At 51.3% G+C, this 24,630-nt stretch overlaps 1 long non-coding RNA gene across 1 annotated transcript in view; it reads right to left on the bottom strand.

The window, feature by feature from the left end:
- LOC139056961 (uncharacterized) overlaps window positions 1–24,503 on the bottom strand; it is a 161,427-nt gene extending 136,924 nt beyond the window's left edge. The window contains exon 1 of the long non-coding RNA XR_011512470.1: window positions 24,286–24,503. This is a non-coding gene — a long non-coding RNA (uncharacterized lncRNA). The remainder of the gene's footprint in view (window positions 1–24,285) is intronic.
- Between the last annotated feature and the right edge of the window lie 127 nt (window positions 24,504–24,630).

The raw sequence follows: 24,630 nt of genomic DNA, 5'->3' as shown, positions 1-24,630 counted from the left end.
GATGGGAACAGCTAGCGCACGCTGTGATGCGAACGAAATCTGTCGTGTTCGAGCAGCGCGTGACACACAACACGGTGGGCCGACTATATATATGCAGCAGGGGCTGCAATGTCTGGCGGCCTTCAAGACTTTATCAAATAGTTTCACTTTCGCGTGATTTCGCAAGCACGTCAAGAATGATGATACACTTTATCAATGAAAGGAGTAGCGGTTGCGGAGAGGGTCCCTCAGTCCTGAGCCCCGCCGGGCACACCATTCAGTAAAAAAATAATTATGGTGTTTTACGTGACAAAACCACGATCCGATTATGATGCACACCATAGTAGTAATTTGGACCACTTGGTTTTTTTAACATGCACCTAAATCTAAGTACAGACGTGTTTTCGCATTTGGCCCCCATCGAAATGCGGCCGCCGTGGCCGGGATTCGATACCGCGACCTCGTGCCAGCAGCCTAACACCATAGCCGCTAAGCAACCACGGACGCGTTTCATCGCTTCAGCGATGAAGGTTGCCAGGTACTGCTGAGCCAGCGATGATGCTGCGTGATCAACTAAGCAGCCGTAGGGGGTTAGGTAGGCGTATGTTGGGTGAAGGGCGGAGAGCATGACAGGACCACATTATGTGAGAGCCATTGTATCCCGCGACACCTGTGACCTCTCGGAGGCGGTTATTTCGCGAATGGTTGAAGGAGATTTAGGCGTGTGGGAGAAAGAAAAGAGCCCGTCTAAGCTTGACGGATAAGGAAGCCGCGTGCGTGAGCTATACCGAGTTGTAAAGGCGGAAATGTGCGGCAGGCAAGTCGATAAGGCTGGAAAGAAATGGTAGTATGTCGGGAGTCATGTGAGCTTGGGCCGGGGAAGTCGGGAACCTATAGCGAAGAGTGTCACAGGTGAACCAATTAGACCGTTCAGTCCCTGGCAGTCCCGCGTGGCCAGGCACCCACTCGATCTCAACAGGTGTAAGAAGACACCTTGGAGAATGTGTGTCAGAGGGATAGGAAGTTCCCCGCGTAAGAGAAGCCGACAAGCGGCCACGGAGTCTGTGAAAATGATAAGCAGGCGAAGGGTGACGAAGGGAAGAGAGCGGAAAGCAATTAGCATGTCATATAGTTCAGCAAGTATGGGATCCGTAACCGAGAGGACTTTTCTAGGAAGGATAGCACAGCTGCTCGAAAGAACCACTATGTCATGGCCAGGTGTCCGACTTCGCTAAATAGGGGCCACGCGCCCTAGCGGGAGAGGAAAAGAAGAGCTCAACAGGGGGAAAGGGGTTCGAGTGCGTCGGCACTTCTTGCTGACGCAAGAGGTGCCGACGGCCACGTCAATCGTCAAACCAATCCATCGAATCGTCAAAATGATTGCAGCGCCCGCATCTCCAGTGGTGGGCCTTGCGACCAATATACGAAGCTTTTGATTAATGGTTCCGCACATTCCATCCCAGGTACAACTATGGGAACATCACGAGTAGTGCGTACTCCTGAGGAAGAAGCTGTCTACCGTGAACGTCAGCGCAAAAAAGGAGCGGAGCAATTCGCACGTGAAAGAAAAACACGGCAAAACACATATACAAACCAACGCGCGCAAAAAGAAGACACTGGGAAAACCGCAAAAAAAAAGAACTCCTAAAGCATGCTCACCACGCGAAACACCCGAAAGGGAAGATGAGGTGAAAGAATGGTGAAACAAAACATTTACGATATAGATTGCTTGCGACTTGCATGGTGTAACATTCGGTGTAACTAACACAGTCGCTGTTCGACCATCTTCATGGACTGGAACAGGTGGTAATTTTTGTTGCGTTGCGTATGAGTGTGTCAAAGACAATTAAGCTCCTGTAGGCGAAGAGATAAATAAGGCAGCCGTTAGCGATAGCGATATGGAAAGTGTGCTTCTGGAAGACGAAGTTCTGATTCAAGTAGGCCCGTAACTCAGTCCGTGACCCGACGCATTAGTTTTCAAATTTGTTCTCTTGGCTGGGGAATCTACCGGGCCGCTGAAGAGGCTGCGCCATCCGCTTAGAGGTGGAGAGAGAGAGAGAGAGCAAACATTTATTTATAATGAGGTGGGGTGACTTCCTCGTAGGGTGGAGCCCTTAGTTCAGGGCTTCATTGGCTCGCGCCACTCCGCGTGCCCGTCGTATCAGCCGTCGCTGCTCTTGCGGGTCTGCGTTCTCGCCGCTCAGTTTGCGTTGAAGCGACAGACAGCACGAAGGTCACTTCGCTCGCGACTGCTGAGCTTCCTCACGCCAGTGTTTTGACAGCGAGTGTGCGCGGTCATCGAACTTGATGTGCTCATTTTTGCCAGTGCGCGCTGGCCCCATGCTTGTTAATTTAGTTAGTAAGCGAATGTTTACAATTTCATACGACTGATAAAACTACTATCCTTACTGCATATAGCTGTTCACTAATTTGCCATCGCGATCACTACTTCGCCTTTCGCGTCGAAGTGCGACGTTGTTAGTTTAAGAGACGAATCCAGTCTGTTGTATCCATTGGCAGAACAATCTTGCTTCGCTAAAACGAGGTTTTAAATACGTGGATCTCAATGGGGATTTCAATGGCAATTGCATTTACTTCAGTATATTTATTATTTCGCTATATCCGGTCTCTTTATAACGAGGTTTAAGGTGTGTCCAGAGCACAAAATCAGCATTTTACAAAATAAAATAAAACCTGCAAAATCTTTCTTCACAACGTACGTGGTGCATCAGCGCTAGAGCACGCTTGGCTTTGTCGACCACACATTCTATTTATATGGGAACCAGGAGATGGATATTCTAGCTCACCATTATTTATCACACTGCATACTTTACTAAAGTGCATACTACTTTGGACCCTGCACAAAGGGCCTGTGGAGTCGAGGAACTAGAGTATGAATACCCTTGCGAAAACAAAATGTTAACACAATTGGGGGGCATGAACACGTTCTCGAAGCTATGGAGTCTATGTAGCTGGTTGCTCATGACCCCTTCTTTTGCCCATATTTTGTTTGCGCTATAATAGAATTCAACATGACGAACAGGAACGCCTACCTTGAAAACCTATGCTTTGATATAAAAATTGTGCTAGCCACAGTGGCTGGACATAACGATTCAACCTCAGTCACGCCGCACGTGGGCTCAACTCCCCAAGGGCACGTCGTGCAGCCAGACTTAGCGCATATCCGCTGCAACGGACTGTCGGATTTTACTATTAGACTTACGAATTCATTTCTGTTTGTTATTTAAATACCCTTCTTGTTCAATTTTATTATATTTTGCTTCATCGCTTAGTTTTGTTATCGGCAGGCTATATCGGCCCTTATTTCTAAACATAATTTATCCATCTCCCAGTTTTTCGTACGTCGTCGTCGTTGGGGCACCGTCCGCGCCGCACCTGCATCAGTGCTGCAGGCGAATGTGTTCCGAACAGGTCTATAACTGTGACGTCACAGTTCTCGCCTCTCATATACACCAAATGGTGCGTCTATGTTAGCGTTGCGCATTCAACGCCAAGCAAAGGGCAGTTTAGTCCAGGACGGCAAACAACTAGGTGCTCTGATGATATTAGGAAACTTTCAGGATGGTGTCAGCTGGCGCAAGACAGTATTAATTGGACTTTCGTCCTGAAGTGCACACAAATTCGGCTGATGACGACAATTCTACACCAGGTGGCATCAATTATGGCGAGGCATCCTTTGTCTCATATAGAACACTTTGTTGTAGCTCGGTAGACAGCTTGCAGTGGGTCTGCACTTTTTGTGTCCTTTCAGTAAAATTGACACGTGTCTGCATGCTTCACTGAAAATGACGCCTACGCACGGCGTTACGGTGCTACACAACAACATCATTGACATAGAATAAACTTCACTGGCAGCTTTAGGGCTTTGCCGCGTATTGTATTTTTGTTTATGTACTACAGACAGCCAACACCACTTGACGAGTTTATTTTACTGAACACGTGTCTATACTAAAGATTAGATGAAAACTGAGATTTCATCAACAGTGGTCGAACAAGGAATGTCACGGGAGCCGACTTTGCGACAAGGGACATTCCTACAACTAAATTAGGGCTACAACTGTTTTCCTTGGCAGCATTTATATATCTCACCACCTCCCATTCAAAATGGGGCAGAAAGAGGTTACGTATTCCAATATTGTTCATTAATATTCATGCACACTCTGTGTGTTCTACAGCTCTTATAGACCACTACTGCGCAGTGTTTTCGAGAGGCAATAATTAAAAGCGCAAACTGGCTTCAGGCTGCCGTCATTACTTGTCGTCCCACATGCAACACCAGAGGGCAAGAACACAGTCGACTCGGCATGTGACAATATTTCACGAAAGGGCCCCGGTAGTTCTTGTACCTAAAGCTCCAGCTTCCACTGATGACATGGTTATACCAGAATAAAAGATGCATTGGGCCATTGCCCTGTGCACTGTGTAAACTCGCATGCCTGTATGCGACACGTACGATACTCGTACGATACGTGCGTTATACTCCGGCGACCGGTGCGTATGGCGCGGGTGCGCGCGCCCTATTTGGAAAGTGACCTGCTCTTAGCTTCGTGTGCGCTACGTCCTCGCCACTTAGTTCACGTTGAAGCGAGAGGAAGCACGATGCTCGATTCGCTCGCTGCTGCAGTACTGGTCGCAGGTCGCTTTCAAGATAGGGCGCTCGCCGCCGCGCCATACGCAGCAGTCGCCGGAGTAGAACGCCCCCTACCCTCACTCTCCCCTCCCCCCCTAGGTGCCATGGCCGCGACGGAAGACGGCGCGCTTCCTTCTCACTTGCCTCGCTTACGCGCGTAAGATTGAGCCACCATCGCTGCCGCTCTTCCTCAAGCCAGCGTTTCACACCGCGCGTGTGCGCGCTGACCGAGTGAAATGTTTCTTTGCCTGCACGCGCGTGGCCCCATGCTTGTTAATTTAGTTAGTTAGCGAATGTTTACGAGTTTACATAGCCGATAACACTGCTATCCTTACTTCGTATAGCTTTCTACTGATTTTCTATCGCAATCAATGATTCAGCTCTCTGGCGAAACTGCGACCTCTTTTCTGCTTTCTTAGATACTTGCCGACGCCGCAATCATGGTGCACTTGTGAAGCCCAAATTACTCGGAAGGCTTACGAAGAATTGAACTATCGTTTAATTCTACAGATTCAAAACGCCGCCAAATGACGCGCGGCTTCTTTGCATTTAGTTTGTTTGCAAAGGCTTCTCTTGACGTCACAAAAACCGGGGTGCGGTTGCTACGTGGTATCAGTGATACACAAGTTGATCCTGTGGTCAATTCCACATTATGACCGCCTTGCCCAAAGCTTTAGACGGCAGAGATAATATCAAAGAAAAGATAAGAGCGCTGAGAGAAGCGACTGCCGATTGTCGAATGCGGAGAAGCGCGCAGCCGAGAAGGAAATATTGGCCTATGACGCATGCGTTCAGCTTTCGGCTACGTGTTCATTGTGTGACTTGCAACCATTCGGCCAGCCTGACTGACTCGGTTTTGATACCACGTAACCACTAACCACTACCTGCGATTTTCGTAAAGTGTAGAGGCGCCCACTTTAGCAAATCCTACGCACTAGCAATGCTCCATTTCCGCTCCTCACGTTAAAAGCATATACAGTCTAGCCCGGTTATAACGAAGCCACTTATAGCGAAATAGCGGTTATAACGAAGGGATTTCAATTCCCCATGTTTGCATTTTTTTCGTAGTCCACATATTACGAAATAGCGGATATAGCAAAGTGATTTCGGATTCCCGCCGACTTCGTTATAACCGGGCTAGACTGTATATAATTATAGCTCCTAAACCACTCCGAATCAGGTTAGGTTTATTCATGCTAGCCAGGGTTTCGTACTGCAAAAAAGTATGCAGAAACGCTACTGGAGTTGTGAAAGTGTGCATAATCCTACCCCCAAATTTAAGTTGGCCCACCCTCAAATTTATGCTGGCCCAACTCTAAATTTAAGTCGGCCCACCCTTACTATAGGCTTCCTCGATCATTTTCTGTGGACCCTATGTACCTCTATGGTTATTCTCTCTAGTCAAACTAGTCAGCCCACCCTTACTATAGGCTTCCTCATTCATTTTCTGTGGACCCTATGTACCTCTATGGTTATTCTCTCTAATCAAACTTTTCTTCAATTGTTCATCCCTTATAAAGCTACCAGTGAACTCCACGCTATTTTAAAGATTAAATGTCAGAACTTCGCACATTACGCATTTTTGTGCCGATACAAGACATTACTTTTCGCATGCTGAACAGATCTTGCTGCGGTACTCACCAAAAGATGCTTACGCATTAAAATGCGCTGAGAGTGCGTACTAACTAGTGGGCATAAGTTGGTCCTTCGTTTCCAGTGCGCTAGCGTAATGAGTGGACAAGCCTTGCCTATTGCACATCCACCTGGTGCCGGAGGCAGTCCAGCAGCTACTTGCCCATCAGTAAAAACCCTTAAACTTCGTAAAGTAGTGCCACTCTCCTCCTCGTTTTTCTTTTTCACGTTCTCTCCTCGATCGTGGCGCCGCCTACAGTGCTCGAGCGTAGCAACGGCGCCAACATGCGCTTCTCCGTAGATGCTTTACGAGCAAAAATGGCGCTGATGCACGGCGCGAGGGCCCACGTGATGCTATTAGGTTAATAGCGACGCGGCGTCGGCCGGAGCGCGTGAGGAGGAGGCGGCATTCTTCAAATCATGGCACTACTTTACGAAGTTTAAGGGGTTTACCCAAGGTACAGTGTACTAGATAGGGGCAGTGTGTTCAGACGGCGCAGTGCGCCACGCGCCGCTTTGAAGCCGGAAGCGTAGACAGGTCCCGGATGTATGCGGCGGCGCTGCAGTCGCATGGGCTGTACGGACGCGTTCTCCGTGTGTTGCGTTCTGTGGTGTTGCGGCCAGTTGCAGCGTGCTTGCCGTGTGCTTGCTCTGAAGGGCTCTGAAGGAATTCCTCGAGTTTCTGTCTCGTTGGGAGTCACATGCAAAAGGATTGCCACTTGTTGGGCGTGTTGGTAGACTGACTTGGAAAGCATATTTAGCGCCAGTGAACAAGGACAGAAGGGAGACGACACCACAATGCGCTAACTTGAACTTGATTGTCAGGAAACACCCGCCTATTTAACTGTGCGTGGGTTAAATAGGTGGGTGTTTCCTGAAAATCAAGTTGAAGTTAGCGCATTGTGGTGTCGTCTCCCTTCTGTCCCTGTTCGCTGGCGCTAAATATGCTTTCCATTGCTAAAGGACTTTGCGGCTTGAGCCAGTCGACGGCAGATGGGCTCCGTGTGACATTGTGCAGCACTTTCGCTCTGTTAGAATACTTGGAAGGAGAGCGTTTTAAGTACCTATTGACATCTAGACTAAGCAAATAAAAGTTGGAGAACTTCTTGTGAGGTAGTCGTGTGGATCCAACGATGACCCAACGCCGCCTCAATTTTTTATTGTTGTGAATTGCCTTTTTATATCTTGGCGAAGGCAATGCAAACAGGGAACGCAGAGGTCAGTAAATATTTGGTATCGCTACTTCACTCACCTGATAATTCTGACAAGGAAAGGGACGTTGCGTCACAATTGATGAGTTACTTGAAGCTGGAAATCTTACGCTGGTAGAGCAAAGGCTAAACAATACTCCGGCAGAGCACCGGGCTTATGTGGAGGAAAGGAGCGGTGACCGCCTCATCCGTTATATATGGCAGGGTGTGTCGCGCAGAAATTTTTTGCTCGCATGAAATGTGAGGACTGCCACTCTCTTCTTTTGCAGAACTCTAGTGTCAGTAACAGTCTCAAAATTCACGAAATTTGTGACAGGGGAGGATTGCTGTATCCGTCCAAGTTGCTTTTCGAAGCACTAAAGAAACTTGAGGGAACACATTTACAACCTTCTTCCACAAAGGAGCTTTGCAGCGACAGCATAGTTGATGTCATGATTCTAGTGAAAGCTTTAAATTTGGCTATGCCATATATGCTGCAAATTACATGCTGATGATTTCACATCAGCAGTTGTGCGTTTTTATGTCCTAACAAGGCTGCACTTTTACGTAAAAAGTGTTAATCAGTGAAGAGAAGCATGACGAAAAAAGAAATTGCACTTTAAAGTTAGCTATACTGTTCTTAGCAGGCTGGTGCAACATACGTATGCTGACCCTTCTTTGTCTTTTTCATCTGAATGCACAACTTTTTCTGGTGCATTCAAAAAGCTTATTTTGTTAGTATTGTACTGAAGGCACTGGGCAGTGGGCATGGTGCTAGTGAATGAGGAGAAGACGACGAGGAGTGCTTGCTTGCCCGTTTCGATATAGCACCGACCTGTTTTAAGCCTACCGCTGCAACCTAGAGCTAGTGCTGCTAGGCGAACACCCCCGTTGCATTTGGTGGAGCTGCTGGGTTTCTCTTCAACATCCTGGAACTCCGCAGTCGGACGCTACCACCAGCTGTTGCAATGGATGAACCGGGACCGTCCCAGGCTGCTGCTCCCGTGCCCCCAGCCATCGTCTGCTCTGGCGTTATCCGCCAGCGCGATCCGGCTATATTTAGCGGCACAGACGACCATGACGTGGAAGACTGGCTCGCCGAATATGACCGTGTAAGCGCCTATAATAAGTGGGACGACCGCGCCAAGCTCACAAATGTCATATTTTACTTGACTGACGTGGCCAACCTATGGTTCCGCAATCATGAAGCCGATTTTACCACTTGGTCGGCTTTCACGACGACTTTGGCTGAGGTCTTCGGCCGACCCGCAGTTCGCCGGCTTCGCGCTGAGCAGCGCTTGCGTGGTCGAGCTCAACGCCAGGACGAGACCTTCACCAGTTATATTGAAGACGTCCTCTCGCTCTGCAAGCGCGTCAACTCATCTATGGACGAAGCTGACAAGATCAAACACGTCATGAAATGCATCGATGAGCATGCCTTCCAGATGCTCGTCGTGAAGAGTCCCCGGACGATTGCCGAGCTCATACAGCTTTGCCAACAGTACGACGAGCTGCGCAAGCAACGTGCATCAACACGCGCTGCTCAGCAGGACACTGCGGATCTGTCCCCGTTGGACTTCCGTCGCGACGCTGCCGACATCTCTGCTTTAATGCCGGAGATAAAGCAGTTCATCCGCCAGGAAGTCCCACGCCAACTCTCTCTGGCGAATAGCGCACCCGAGCCGTCGACAACCCTGGCTCCTTCGCTTCGTCATGTCATTCAGACGCAAGTTGCCGCGGCGCTGCCATCTGCCCCTCCTCCGCAGCCTGTAGCTGGACCGCCAACGTACGCTGACGTTGTCGCCCGGCCTTATGCTTCTCCGGCTCCTGATTCCTACCGGGCCACCGGCACCTTCTATGTACCGCCACCACCTTCGCGTCCGATAGTCGTCCCTTACTCGGCCGCTGGAGCCCCTGTCGTCAACCCGTGGCGAACACGTGATAACCGGCCAATATGTTATTCCTGCCATTTTCCGGGCCACGTAGCACGATCTGCCGCCGTCGCAGCCTCGTTTACCTGACAGTGGGGGTGCCTCAAGCTACCGGCCTGCTCGACTTCCGCGTCAGGACCAATCTAACCTTCCTCCGGACTCCTCTTACAGTCGCCTCCCCTTCGATTCACGCCGGTTGCCTTCCCCACGTCGCCGATCCATTTCCCCGATGGTTCGCCGACCCAGCCCAGCCCGAGAGGAAAACTAACAGTCGCAGTTCCAGAGGCAAGAACTGCGTCTACGTCGAACATTTCAAGGCGTCATTTCGTGCCGGCGAACGAAATTGAACTGTCCGTAGACGGCGTCACCGTACACGCACTTATCGACACCGGAGCCGCCGTTTCTATTATTAGTGAGAAACTCTGCCGCAATTTGAACAAAGTGGCCATTCCCCTTACATCTTTTTCTCTGCGTACGGCAACCTCGCATCGCATTCAGCCTTCAGCGTCGTGCACAGCCCGGGTTGTCATTCAAAGCGTTATGCATGTTATCGAATTTGTCGTCCTACCTCGTTCCTCGCACGACGTTATTCTTGGTTGGAATTTCCTATCAGTCAATCAAGCTCTCATCGACTGCGCTCGTTGCGAACTTACGTTATCAGTGCCGTGTTTTGACCCTGACGACCACTATTCTCCTAAAGTTGTTGCCGCCTCTGGCATCGATATCGCACCTTTCTCCGCCGCTCTGGTTCCTGTGTTATGTAGCTCTGCTGCGAACTCATCTGTTCTGTTTACGCCGTCGGCCACTTGTGCGCGCCGCCGGAACTCTCTGCTTCCGTTTGCTGTCGTCACTTTTTGCGAAGGTTCTGCTGCCCTTTACGTTTGCAATCCGTCCACCTGCCCATCATCCCTACTCCGCGACGAGTGCCTGGGTACCGCTGAAGCTTTCGATAGCGTTCTCCCGACCACCATGTTTGGTGATACGGCATCACTTCCGATTTGTGCCGTAACGCCTCCCGCCGCGACCGATGCCCCTGTAGACGCCTTCGCTCGTGCCGTCGACGCAGAACTCACACCTGCGCAGCACACCGAAACCATCAAGCTCCTATAGCGTTTTCGTGCCTCATTTGACATTGGCCAACCATCTTTGGGCCGGGCGTCCGCAGTCGTTCACCGTATCGACACCGCCCAACAAACACCATTGCGCCAGCGTCCGTATCGTGTGTCGGCCGCTTAACACCGTGTCATCGACGAGCACGTTGACGACATGCTGGAGCGTGGCATCATCCAGCCCTCTAACAGTCCCTGGGCATCTCCGGTTGTCCTTGTTAAAAAAAAAAGACGGCTCCATTCGGTTCTGCGTCGACTATCGCCGCCTTAACCGAATAACGCGCAAAGATGTCTATCCTCTGCCGCGCATCGACGATGCCTTGGACAGTCTGCAGGGAGCGGAATTCTTTTCCTCGCTGGATCTACGCTCCGGGTATTGGCAAGTGCCAATGGCAGAGGCCGATCGCCAAAAGACAGCCTTTGTAACTCGTGATGGGCTAAGGAATTCACCGTCATGCCGTTCGGCCTCTGCAACGCACCTGCCACTTTCGAGCGAATTGTGGATAGCATTCTTCGAGGGCTGAAGTAGAAAACGTGCCTCTGTTATTTGGATGACATTGTGGTTTTTTCCGCCGACTTTGCGTCGCACCTCAGCCACCTCGAGCAAGTCCTTGCGTGCCTCTCCACTGCAGGATTGCAACCAAATTTCAAGAAATGCCACTTCGGCGCTCGCACGCTTACTATTCTCGGTCATGTAGTTTCCAAAGACGGTATCCTCCCGGACCCCACGAAACTTAGCGCCGTAACCGAATTCCCTAAACCAACCACCATGAAAGAGCTCCGCAGTTTCACCGGCTTGTGCTCATATTTCCGGCGCTTCACCCGTAACTTTGCCTCTATCATCGCCCCCTTGACGCAGCTTCTCACCGGCAGTTCTGACCTATCAGCCTGGTCCCCGGCGTGCGACGACGCATTCCAAGAACTGCGACGCGTTCTCACCTCTCCTCCAGTGCTACGACACTTTGATCCCTCTGCACCAACTGAGATTCATACGGACGCTAGTGGTGTCGGGCTCGGCGCTGTTCTTGCACAACGCAAGGATGGCTTCGAAGAGTACGTCGTCGCGTATGCCAGCCGCACTCTTACCGAAGCCGAGGCGAACTACTCGGTTACTGAAAAGGAATGTCTGGCCATCATTTGGGCAATCGGAAAATTTCGTCCTTATATGTACGGTCGTCCATTTGGCATCGTGACCGACCATCATGCCCTATGCTGGTTATCTTCATTAGAAGATCCAACTGGTTGGCTCGCCCGTTGGGCATTGCGCCTACAAGAGTACGACATCCGCGTTGTTTATCGCTCCGGCCGAAAACATTCAGACGCAGACGCTCTGTCCCGGTAACCCATGCCCTCCCGTCCTGTCCACTCGTCTATTTCCACATATGGAGCCTTCGCCCTCAACATTACCGACATGCCATCAGAGCAGCGCAAGGACCCATGTATCTCTTCGCTTATTGACTTCCTGTCTAGCCAGTCGCCAGCGCCAATTTCTCGGGCGCTCCGTCGTCAAGCCGCGCACTTCATGATTCGGGATAACCTGCTGTACCGCCGCAACTACAATTCGAGCGGTCGCAAGTGGTTGCTTGTTATACCCCGACACCTGCGCCCTGACATCTGCGCCACGTTCCACGACGATCCCCAATGCAGCCACGCTGGTGTCTTAAAGACATACTCTCGCCTCTAGCTTCGGTACTACTGGCGCGCTATGTACCGCTTCGTTCGCCAGTACGTCCGGTCCTGCCTCATATGCCAACGACGCAAGACGCCACCTCAACATGCCACCGGCCCCTTGCAACCTTTACCATGCCCCGCGCGCGCGTTCGACCGCGTCGGCATTGACCTATACGGTCCGCTTCGCAACACTCCAAGCGGCAACCGCTGGGTTATTGTTGCTATCGATCACCTCACGCGGTACGCCGAAACTTCAGCCCTAGCATCTGCCACAGCAAAAGACGTCGCCAATTTTATCCTTCGAAACCTGATTTTACGCCATGGAGCACTTCGAGAGTTACTGAGCGACCGCGGTCGCGTTTTTCTCTCCGACGTCATTGCAGCATTGCTAAAGGAGTGTCGCATCATTCACCGCACTACCACGGCATATCATCCTCAAACTAATGGGATGACTGAGTGTTTCAACCGCACCCTTGGCGACATGTTGGCCATGTATGCTTCATCTGACCACTCGAATTGGGATCGCATTCTGCCTTTCGTCACCTACGCTTACAATACCGCCACGCAAAGTGCCACTGGGTTCTCCCCTTTCTTTCTCCTTTACGGACACGATTCTGCCTTACCGACCAGATGCTTCGGAGTGCACAACTGTTTCTAGAGCGGCTGCTTACGCCGAAGAATGTCGCCAGCTCGCTCGTTCGTTGACATCCCAGGAGTAGTGGCGCCAAAAGCTTCGCCACGATTCATCTACTGCGGCTACGTGCATTGCTCCTGGCTCGCTGGTCTGGTTGTGGGTGCCCTTTACTCCTCCAGGCCTTTCCTCTAAGCTGCTCTCCAGGTACCCCGGTCCTTATCGGGTACTGAAACAAACATCCACGGTCAACTACCTCATCGAGCCAACGGAAGCGCCTTCAGACCAGCGTCTTCGCGGCCAGGAAATTGTCCGCGTCTCCCGGCTCAAGCAGTGCCATGACCCTTCTGTGTTTTCCTGTCCTTAGGTCGCCAGGATGGCTACTCTTTCGGTGGGGAGTGATTGTACTGAAGGCACTGGGCAGTGGGCATGGTGCTAGTGAATGAGGAGAAGACGACGAGGAGTGCTTGCTTGCCCGTTCCGATATAGCACCGACCTGTTTTAAGCCTACCGCTGCAACCTATAGAGCTAGTGCTGCTAGGCGAACACCCCCGTTGCAGTATAATTAAAAATGAATTAAGTAATTCATTTGCGCATATTAATTCCGCTGTTGGTCTCCATTGTTTGGGTAGGAATGTACTTGCACTGTTTTTCTGTGTTTTGGCATACTGTTTGTAGTTTTGCAGAGATGCCTTTTACTCAGCGTCTTTCCTACCTGTTTTATTCCTTCCATAGAAATGTAGGATGTCGGTGTGTCTCATACTCGCACATGAGCCTGACGTTCAGGAACACTTCATGATGTAAATAAAAAAAATCACGAATAAACTTATGTAGTTGCGGGGGGCTCGCGAAACAGAACGAGGGACAAATGTTTATCGCGAAAGAAGGTTGCCAAGCAGGGAAGCTCTTTGGCTTTGGGCTATGTACATACGTGCATGTTGTTTTGCCTTCTCTTCTACAACAGCGGCTGAGGAACTAAGCGCTTGACGTTGGGTCGCGGATGCCGCGGCCGCATTTTTTTTTATTCAGTACATGTTTCCTCGCTTCCTCCTTGCGCGCCGGCGATATCCGAGAGTAGCCGCGAGGTAGCCCTGATACGACTGGCGCTGTGGCGGCTTCGACGGGCGCAACTATGCGAAGCGTGAGCAGGCGCGCGCCGCTGCAGATTGTTTTAACGCGATAGCGTTAGGGAGCCCGTGTCGCAGGAAATCCTGCGTCCGCTGTCGCATCGGCAGAAAGATTTCACAACCACGCATACCCAGGGCTTCTATATGGTGCAAGGCATTGACTGAACTTATTGAATTTCTCGAGCTAAAATGCGCAGAAAAATCGTAAACTACGACATGCACACAACCTACAGATATGACATGATCGCTCTGGGATTGTAATTTGACTGTAGCAGAAAACACCATTCTGCTACGCGAAAACTCAAGCAAACCCCTTCACACACACAAACCGGCCGCCGCGGCATTCGCAGACTGGCCGCGGCTTGCGCCATTTTGCGCACTCCGGTGCGATGGGCGTCTTGGGGGCCACGGAGCGGCGCACCTGGTTCCTTGAATTAACTCCAGTTGGCGCTCGCCTCCGCCACATCGCGGCCCATGCAAGAGGCCGTGGTTCTACCACAAAGCTAGCCGTTCGCGGCAAGCGTTTCCAGGCACCGACAAGCATGACACAACCAAACCACCACTAGCTGCCACCCTTGTGTCCAAACAAATCACAGTGATCGAGCACACGCTCGACAGCTCCCATATTCCGCATGTGCTCTTAGAAATTGTACCTAGGAATGGATATCAAACCAGCTTGTTTTTACTTAATATCTACAGTGCACCTAAATCGTGACGAGACGACTTCGGACAACTTTTTTTGGGTCGCCAGTAAACAAGCTAAAAAAATTGATTATTCTGGGAGATTTCAATGTGTCGCACCCAGCTTGCGGGTACCAAACAGAAACTCCAAAAGGCCGCCGTCTGGACCATGCTATGCACCTTCATCAATTCACTTTGCTGACAGAACCTGACACATTAACCAGAATGGGAAACAGCGTAAGCAAGGATACCTGCTCTGACCTTACAATGGTCAAAGGGTTGACTCAATGCTCCTGGAACAACCTAATGGAGAATCTGGGCAGTGACCACAGCATTCTAGCCACAGAAGTCCAACTGGAGGCCATACGCACCCCGGAACACCCAACTTAGATAACGGACTGGGACGCTTTCCAGCGCAACAAAACCAAATCTCAGCAACACGACGCGCGATCTCTACACGATTGGACACGACAGCTACAAGCAGAATTTAAAGCTGCCACTAAGCAACTTTTTGCGACAACGGAGGCACGGGATGTGGACAGACATCTGCTCCGTCTCTGCGATGCTCGAAGAGACCTGACCAAACGATGGAAGAGGCAGCGGCACAACCGCAGGGTGAAACAATCGACTGAATCACAGCAGAAGCTGAAGAATACGCCACTAGCCTCACTAATAACAATTGGCACCACCTCTGCGACCGCCTTAATGGCACATTAAGTACTTCCAAAACGTGGTCCCTCTTCAGAAAACTACTCAACTCAACGCACACAAAAACGCACACAACCAACACCGTCCGCACTATCATCCACAAAGAACAAATGGATGATGATGCTCTCCTCCAAATACTGCAGCAGAGATACATTGCTACAGGTCACCGACCGGAGTACAAAGGCTATCCACAAGAGGAAGAAACGAATCGGACGGCGACATTACAGAGACAGAAGTGAGGGCATCCCTACACGGCATAAGGCTTAACACGGCGCCATACTGCAGACTTAACTCACTGCATACTGCAACGACAATTGGAAAAACTGAACGCTTCCACAGGAATGGCGACACGCCGATATTACCTTAATTCCGAAACCCGGAAAACCGCTTTCCCTCTAAAATCTCAGACCCATTTCCTTGACTTCGTGTATTGGCAAACTCTTCGAGCACGTATTTCTAATGCGCCTCCAACCTCACCTCGAAGCGAACCAATTCTTCCCCAATACCTTATTCGGCTATCGACTAGGTTGTCTGGGCAGGACATACTCCTACAACTTAAGGAGGATGTTGTGGATAGTCCAAGGAAAACTCAAACAAGGGCCGTTCTGGCGTTGGACCTCAAAGGGGCCTTCGATAACGTCTCACATGGTCTCATTCTAAACAATCTTGCATTCTTCCGATGCGGAAAACGTATCTATGATTATGTCCGAGCCTTTCTGTCTGACAGCACAGCCACCGTCGGCCCATGTGATATTCGGTCGTACATCATGAAACTTTCCAGCAGAGGGACTCCCCAGGGTTCGGTTCTCTCAACTGCCCTGTTCAACGTGGCGATGGCAAAGGTACCACCGCTCCTCGACAAACTTCCGAACGTGCAGCACGCCCTGTACGCCAATGATGTTACAATGTGGGTGACCACAGGGTCAGACGGCGCCGTTCAAGACGCACTACAGGAAGCTGAAAATATAGTACAAAAGTATGCAACAGTCAGAGGACTCACCTGCGCAGCTGAGAAGTCGGAGTTCAGTAATGTGGAAAGTTGGGCTAGCTGGTGAGTAAACATCCTACCTTGCTGGTGAAGCAGTGCGCTGACAGGGACACAGTGAAGAAACACAGAGTGTCGTCTTTTCATGTGTGTCTTCACTGTGTCCGTGTCAGTGCGCGGCTTCACCAGCAAGGTATGATGAGAAGTTGGAGCTCCTGCTTGTATTCAAAAAGCGCAATAGGGCCGATGGCCATCACATTGCATCTCAATGGCAACGTCATTCCAAGGGTAGCCAGACTACGCGTACTACGCTTTCACAAACAACACAACGGGAAGGCCACACATGCCCTACACATGCTCTGCCAACAACTTACCCAAGTGATTCCCATGATAAAGCGCATTGCAAACCACCGACAAGGACTCCAAGAAAAAGACGTACTCCGAATTGTGCAAGCCCTCACATTTAGCCGATTTACCTACCACCTCCCCTACCATAATCTGACTCAGACTAAGATGCACCAGATGGACACCCTCCTCCGTACGGCACTAAAGCCAGCGCTGGGACTACCTCAACATGCGTCTACGCAGCTCCTACTACGACTGGGTGTGCACAGAACTATCCGCTAACTAGTCGAAGGTCATCTTAAAAGCCAATTGAAACGTCTGCAACGAAAAATTCAAGGGTGCCACATTCTATTCCGGCTAGGAAACCAAACACCAAGAAAACAACCACAGGAAAACCGCACACCTCTTACGCTTAGCATTCGCAACAAAATTCACGTGGCCCCAATTCCCCAGACTATGCACCCTGGCCGTAATAAAGGCCGAAGAAAGGCAAGAGCACAAGCCCTGGCTCGACTTTGGCGATAACACATCGAATACACCGGTCCTCTGCGCTGACGTGGCCCGCTACCCACAGAAACGTGCCCTATGTTTAGTCGTACTATAGATAGTACAGACATTCTGAGGGCTTCGGCCACGCTCAACACAGCGGACAGTGGCACGGCGGAAGAGGCTACTATCGCCCTAGCCATCGCACACGCTTCAACAATGCCGGCACCGGATGGACCCATCACAGTCGTCACTGATTCACGGACCGCCTGCAGGACATTGGCACAAGGGCGGTTGACACCCTACACACACCGCATCCTTACATCATTACACCCCACTGCGTTACACAGGGTGCCTATCGTCTGGACACCTAGACACGCCTCTCTCCATGGTAATGAACGGGCTAATGCGGTAGCCCGAGAGCTTGCTAACCGGGCGCCATTGGAAGAGCTGTCCAACCCAGACGACGCACCGACAGAACCACTGAACTACACTGAAACTCTACAATATCACAGAGATACCAGGATACAATTTCCTCCACCACATGATTCCCTTAACTGAGAAGGTACCGTGGCGTGGCGATAGCTTCAAACTAAATTCATTTACCTGCCTCTTTTATCTTCCCCTGTTCTAGCCCACACAATATCCCTCATACTGTCCCTATTGTGGAGCAAAGCCCACAGTATAACATTGTACCTGGGAGTGCCCATACCCTCCGGGTTACTCCTCTATTCCTTCACCTTCTCCTGGGAGACTGCGTTGAGCAGCTCAGACGCGCAAGAGCAGCGACGGCTGATCCGGCGGGCACGCGGAGTGGCGCGAGCCAATGCGGCCCTGAGCTAAGGGCTCCACCCTACGAGGAAGTCACCCAATCTCATTACAAATAAATGTTTCCCCCCCTCTCTCTCTCTCCACGTAGACATTAGGGTTACATATGCTGCAGTTGCCGGGAAGCGGGAGGAGAGGTCAGGGAGCTTTGAATGCTGTCGCATTGCACTCTCAAAGGCGAAGCTTAAGCATCCTTCGAATTTTTTGTGTACTCACGGGTACACAAACGTTGCGTTCGCGCACAGTCGCGAACGCAACGAGTTATCTGTTTCAACGCGACAGCGTTAAGGAGCTGGTGTCGCACAAAAGCCGGTGTCGTCGGCGTTGGCCGTGAGTGGAAAATCCCGGAAGGCAATTCATAAATAAAACAACTTGCAACATTGGATTGGGTGGGAATCGAACCAGGGTCCGGAGTGTGAGATGGAGACGCTACCACTCAGCCATGAGTTCGATCGTTCAAAGTGGGACAAAAACGCCTCTAGTGAATGCAGTATTGCCTTACAAACGTGCCGTAGAAAGCTATACTGCTGTGTGTATCGGTAATTATGAGCATGTAAATTACAGAAGTCGCAGTTAAACGCGTAGCGAAGTACGTTTATGCGACATTTCTTCTGTGCTTCCCGCACACACAGAGCCATCTTGCGGCAAACACAGAAGACCCCCTCATCGCTATGTACGTCGCTGCCCCGACAGATGGCGCGCCACGCGCGCATTGGGGCTGTGCAGGGACCGGTGTGGAGGCACGTCGCGGCCCGGCTGTCATGTTTGGCTCGCGTAGATCGTTTTCCCCTCCGAGACACCTTGTTCTTCGGTTCGTTCCACTTGCTCAGGCGCACGTTTCGTTGTCGCGCCGAACGCTGCGTTGCTCGCCGCTCACCGCGTGATTGGTGGGTGCAAAGCCCGATGCGGGGCGCCTCGTAAGTGATCGCTGCGCCGTAGCGCAATGTCTTAAGGCGCGCTCACACTAGTGGGAGACTTCCCGCAGCGGCACAGCGTCAACGTCGATGCTGCGTCGCAGCTGCTCGGAATGACGAATACACTGCGCGCGTTTTCTCGCTGCGGTTCTTGAAATGTAGAGAGAGGAGGCGTTGAGGGAGGACGAGCAGAGAAGGAAGGGGATAGTCCGGGTGCCCCACTCCGACATGTGGCGTCAGTGCCGCTGACGATCTTAAGCCAATGGTCCCTGGCATTTCTAAATTTTGATGATGCTTCGGAAGCTGCAGAAAAAATTTTCCTCATGCTGACCGACACCTGGGTCGACACCGAATATTACACTCCACAACGAAATAAACTTACCAGTCAGGCCGAACTCCAGTCCTATTAATTCCCATCGGTTGGTCTTGCCATCCGTGTCTTTATAGTCGCAATGCGTCTTGTCATAAAGAAAAGGGTATGACCGAATACATTCCAGGAACCGCTCAAAATCCTCAAGCCGCATGTTCATGCTGGCAAAGCAACCGCCGAGTGTCCCGCAGCACGCGCGCAGCCTCCGCCGACGGGGTCACTGAACTGGGACCGACGTCACGGTTCACGGTCGGCCCCCATTGGCTGTTCTCGTCAGCGGCACGGGAAAAATAGGTACCCGACCCATCGCTCTGCGGGATGGCAGAGCAGCCTGTCTGCGGGAGAAAAACCGGTTTGTGCGGGAAGCGGCGCACGGGAAACGTTCTGCGTTGCGCGCTTTCCCGCCACTGTGAACGGGCCTTTAGGCGCGCTCACACTAGAGAGTTTTAGTATTGGGGACGCAAGGCGTTGGGGCCCCAAGCGCCTGGGTGCGTTTGCGTTTGCGTACGCAAGCAGAAACGTGTTATAGGTTAGCGGCCCCAAACGCAAACCGCAATGAGGTCGCATGCGCTCGAAGCACCACCAACGTCTGGTCGTTGCTGCGTTATCATGTTATAAAATATGATATGAAGCATATGAAGTAAAGTACATTAAACTCTTTTTATTAGAAGCAGTTAATAGAGAGGTTTACAGCGTCCGGGAATCGGGTAAACGTAGGCTGGGGCGTTGGGGCGGAGCCATGAACTAGAGCGGCCTGCATAGTGCTGCCACCTGGTGGCGCAAAGCTCAAACAGACAAAAAGAGCTCATATTGCAGTAACCAAGTGTATTTTACTTTGCTGCGGGTATAAATTTTTGGCAGCAACACAGTTAAGCCAGTGCCGATAACTTACACCAGCAGCGAAGTAGAATAGACTTGGTTACAGCAATATTAGCTGATTTTGTCAGTTTTAGCTCTACGCCGCCAGGTGGATGCACCCTGCAAGACGCTCCCCTTTATAGCTCCGCCCTAACGCCCCAACTGCGTTTATCCGCATACCGGACATGCTAAACCTCTCCAATGTATATAAAAACGACGTCTGTCGACACTTGGCGAAAGATTTATTACATTATCTACCCGCTAGCTGCTCGCAAGTTCTCCTACACCGCAAGAGTCACGTGGGTAACGTGACCTCTTAGGGGCAGCGATGTTTTCGGCCGCTCCAACCACCCAAGGACGCAAGTAGACGTAGCGGTCTGCGCATGCGCAGTAACGTCGCCCCTAGTTCTTGCGTACGCAAGCCGCTTGCGTCCCCAACACTAAAACTGCCTACTAGCGGGAGACTTCCCGCAGGGGCACAGCGTCAACGTCGATGATGCGTCGCAGCTGCTCGGAATGATGATCACACTGCGCGCGTTTTCTCGCCGAGTGTCCCGCAGCACGCGCGCAGCCTACTGCCTCCGCCGACGGGGTCACTGAACTGGGACCGACGTCACGGTTCACGGTCGGCCCCCATTGGCTATTCTCGTCAGCGGCACGGGAAAAATAGGTACCCGACCCATCGCTCTGCGGGACGGCAGAGCAGCCTGTCTCCGGGAGAAAAACCGGTTTGTGCGGGAAGCGGCGCGCGGGAAACGTTCTGCGTTGTGCGCTTTCCCGCCACTGTGAACGCGCCTTTACACCCCTTGGCGGGTCGACGGGAACGCTGTCGCGTTCCACTCTTGAGGGCGAAGCTTAAGCGTCCTCCATTTTTTTCTTTCTTTTTCTGCGCTGTGCCTTCTCGTAGTCAATCCTCGTTCTTTCTTTTTCTCTTTTACGAATTACTGGCCAATTTATATAGCAAAATAGAGCGGCAGAAAAGGCGCTCTACAGAACGAGACAGCCAAGACGAAAATGGAACCGTTGATTTCCGTTACGTCAACAGCTAGGAATGGCCTGACGAGGTGGCAACGTGCCAGCTATTTCAGCCCGCTGCACGTCTTCGACCGACCCGCGGTGGCGGCGCCCTTCAGAGAACGGGCGAGGACGATCACGCTAACCGACCATGCCCCGCGTTTGGAGGACCGGTGACGACAGCAGGGCTGGCCACTTTTGGCGCCCCGTGTACTGTTGGTTAATTTGCCGGGTCGTCATGGTCTGCCTGTGGCAGGGGGAGCCTCCCTGGCAAAAGGTTGCTTTGCGGTACGGGGGCCCCAGGATTCGTCACAGTCTGCTGACACACGTGGCGACTACAGGAAAAAGTCAGCTCAGGGGAGTTCTCGAGGGGAAGTAATTGGAGGAACCTCCCCATGCGCTTTTCGAGACACCAGACAATGGACCTCGGTGGAGGCCCCTGTGCGAGGTCCGCTCTGGAATTTAGCGGCGCCGGCTGGGGACGGGCGTGACCACCTGACTACGGGGACGCCAGACAATGGATACCACGACGACTGCGCTGCAAAGGTCGTCTGCCCCGGAGAGAGCGCTGAAACCGGTGCAGCACGTGTGAGAGCCCGCCTCCTCCAAAAGGGCGCGTCATCTACAGTGACGTCGAACTCTGACGTCGAGCGGAGTACTTATAAGCAGCGATTGTCGGCTGCTAGTGTGTGCTCGTCGTCGTCTTCTGTGCTCGTAAATGTACTCGTGAGCTGTGTGCTCCTAAACTGTGTGCTGTATGCTCGTCTTGCGTGCTCTCTTTGGGAGCTACGCATAGACTGTCGAATGCATCTCTTGTTTAAAATGTTAATATGTAAATAAACCCTGTTCACCAAGTTCCTGCCAAGTTCCTCTCTACGACCTTCAACGCTTACAAATGGTGGCAGCGGCGAGATTGTCTGACAACTCCTACAACTGTACGCCAGCCGTGGGATCGTCCGACAACTCTAATACAACGAAGTCGTGCCGTTCCAAGCCGCCAAAGCGCCAATCGTAGGAGGGGCAGCTCGCGGATGTGCCCCGTTATCGCCCGCGCGCAAGGAGAGAGCGCGGAAATCTGCACGCTTGCCGTCACGGAGGGACGCGCATGCGCAAAGAACTCGGTCTCGACGACAGGGTTGCGACGCCAGAAGGCGCGGAGGGCCGTTTCTCCATAAAGCCCCTGAAACTTCGTAAAGTAGTGCCACTCTCCTCCTCCGCCTTCACTCCTCCTCGTTTCTCCTCTCTTCTATGCTCCCTCCTCGACCATGGCACCGCCTACTTGCTCGAGCGCAGCAGACGACCTTTCGCAGAGTGAATGCACGCATAGCAAGGCAGTGCTCTTTAGGCGTTTACGTTGGCTTTCCAGCTCCGCGTAACTTCGTGTACAGCATAGAATTTCTAGTCGGATGCTTATACAAATTCAGTAACGGCAGCTTTTGTTTCATTTTTTGATAACTATTTCTTAAAAAAGTATCTGACGGAGTGTTAACGCTGTGCGTTGACGACTGCGAATGTATCGCGTGCCCTACAATTAGGTACGCAACATTTGTCAAGGGCGTCTCGCAAGATATTGTTGCGAATGGTTGTAAATAACACGTTTACCATCGAATGACAACCTCTTGGCTTCCAGCAAGCCCTCAGCCTAAAGAATCCGCGCCGCCCTTACCATGTAAATTCGCGGCGCGTATCAGCTATGACGGACAAATTCTGACGGAGATCACTGCTCTTGAGGCTCGAAAGTGTAATACAAGCTACAGTGCCGCCAACGTGCGTGCTTGCCAATCTAGGCGCGCGCAAAGACTCAGAGGTGGGCGCTGGTGCTATTATGTTTCTCGTGTCTCAACGCCGACAGAAATACCGCGGCCGATCATCAAGTCGGGACTGTGCGTATACAAGAAAATAAAATGAGTTTTTAGCATTCGTGCGCGAAGCGGGAGCGCGATAACAATGCTTGACCCAATCTCAAACAAGACTACTGTGGCCTTCAGTAATTTATTGAGGTTGATGACTTATCACGAATAACACTTCATCGTGCGTTGGTTCGTCCGTTTACTAAGTGACGTACTTGTCGCGAACCGAGTTGCACTGAGGTGCATGCATTGAGGACGGTTGCACTCCCTTCGAAGTAACATTTGCCAGATATGACTTTATTAGTGAAGTCATGATCACGCAAAAAATCCCCCCGCCATGACGCGGCCGAAATTGCGGCAAGTGAAAGGATGTTTTATCCATAGGTTAAAATTATATAAACGGCATTAGAGTTGCAAGTTAACAGTTTATTTTCACATAGATGCATTACAGATTTGCCTTTGCAGTCACAAGTCCGTGTGCACCATTTATTGTCTCATTGCGTAAATAAACGCACCAGCCTAAGAGTCCTACAGCAAGCGCGTCTCAATTAGGCATAGTGACTGTAGAAACTAATAGTAGCATAGACGAGCAAGCGAACGACTATATGAGCGCGCGAACTAACGAGCGAGCAAACGACTAAACGAGCGTGCGAATGAACGAGCAAACGACTAAGCACGAACGACGACTAAACAAGGCAGGGAACGGGCGGGCGACCGCACATTTTCTTTGCGAGTGCTCCACCGCCGCATCTTAAGCTTCGCACACAGTAAAGCTCACGCGAATTAGCACATACGTCTCAATTACCTATGATGCGGTCGCTCGACGACGAACGCACCGCGCAACACGGTTTCGGGAGAGCACGCACGCTTTTCATCCGTGCCTCTGTATCGCAAATCCACCGGGCGACCGCCAACGAGGAACACGAGCAAATGTGGCAAACAAAGCTAGTCTATCTAAAGAAGGCTAGTAAGTAACCACAAAAGGCACAGAGTTGCTCTCCTGAGGCGCTTTCATGATCGAGACTGAAATTTTGTCAAAAGGACTGCGCTGAATCTTAAAACGTTCGTAATCACGTTATCGCACGCAACCTCGCGTGCCCGCGAACTCAAGCCGGTTGTGTTCAAAAAGATTAAGCGCACCAAATATGACTAACACGACCACGTAGTGCGCATATAAGCAAAGCAGACGTTGCGTAAAAATCATGTTAAAGCGTGCGTACAAATGACAACATGCACAGTGAACTGTGCAATATCTACTACGTTATTGCCCGCAGCACAATACGCAAGCCTGGCACATACAATACTCTGAGAGAGCCACAACTTACATTACATAGTCGCGCGGAGGAAGTTGGTCGGAAGTTCTCCCTCCCGATTCGGTGAAGCCATGTCTTTCTTCTTAACCCGTTGCGCTTACCGGACGGTATCGCGAACATATTCTTGCCTTTGCTAAAACTATATTGGCATCCAAACGCGCAGCAGGTCATGGTAACAGAAAATGACGTGAAGCGACGTCGCAGTTGCCACAAAACATCCTTCAAGGCGTTCGCAAGATCAAAACAACACAGAATAGGAACGGAAGGAATGCCGCCAACAAGCGCCGCTTCTCGAGCAAAGATGGCACTGAAGCGCGACTGTAAACAAACGAAGCCGGCGCAAGGGGCCACGTGATG

Source organism: Dermacentor albipictus, chromosome 3 (genome assembly GCF_038994185.2).
Source record: "Dermacentor albipictus isolate Rhodes 1998 colony chromosome 3, USDA_Dalb.pri_finalv2, whole genome shotgun sequence".
Lineage (NCBI taxonomy): Eukaryota > Metazoa > Arthropoda > Arachnida > Ixodida > Ixodidae > Dermacentor > Dermacentor albipictus.
Note: the sequence above shows the minus strand (reverse complement) of the source record. Positions and strands in the feature narration are given on the sequence as shown.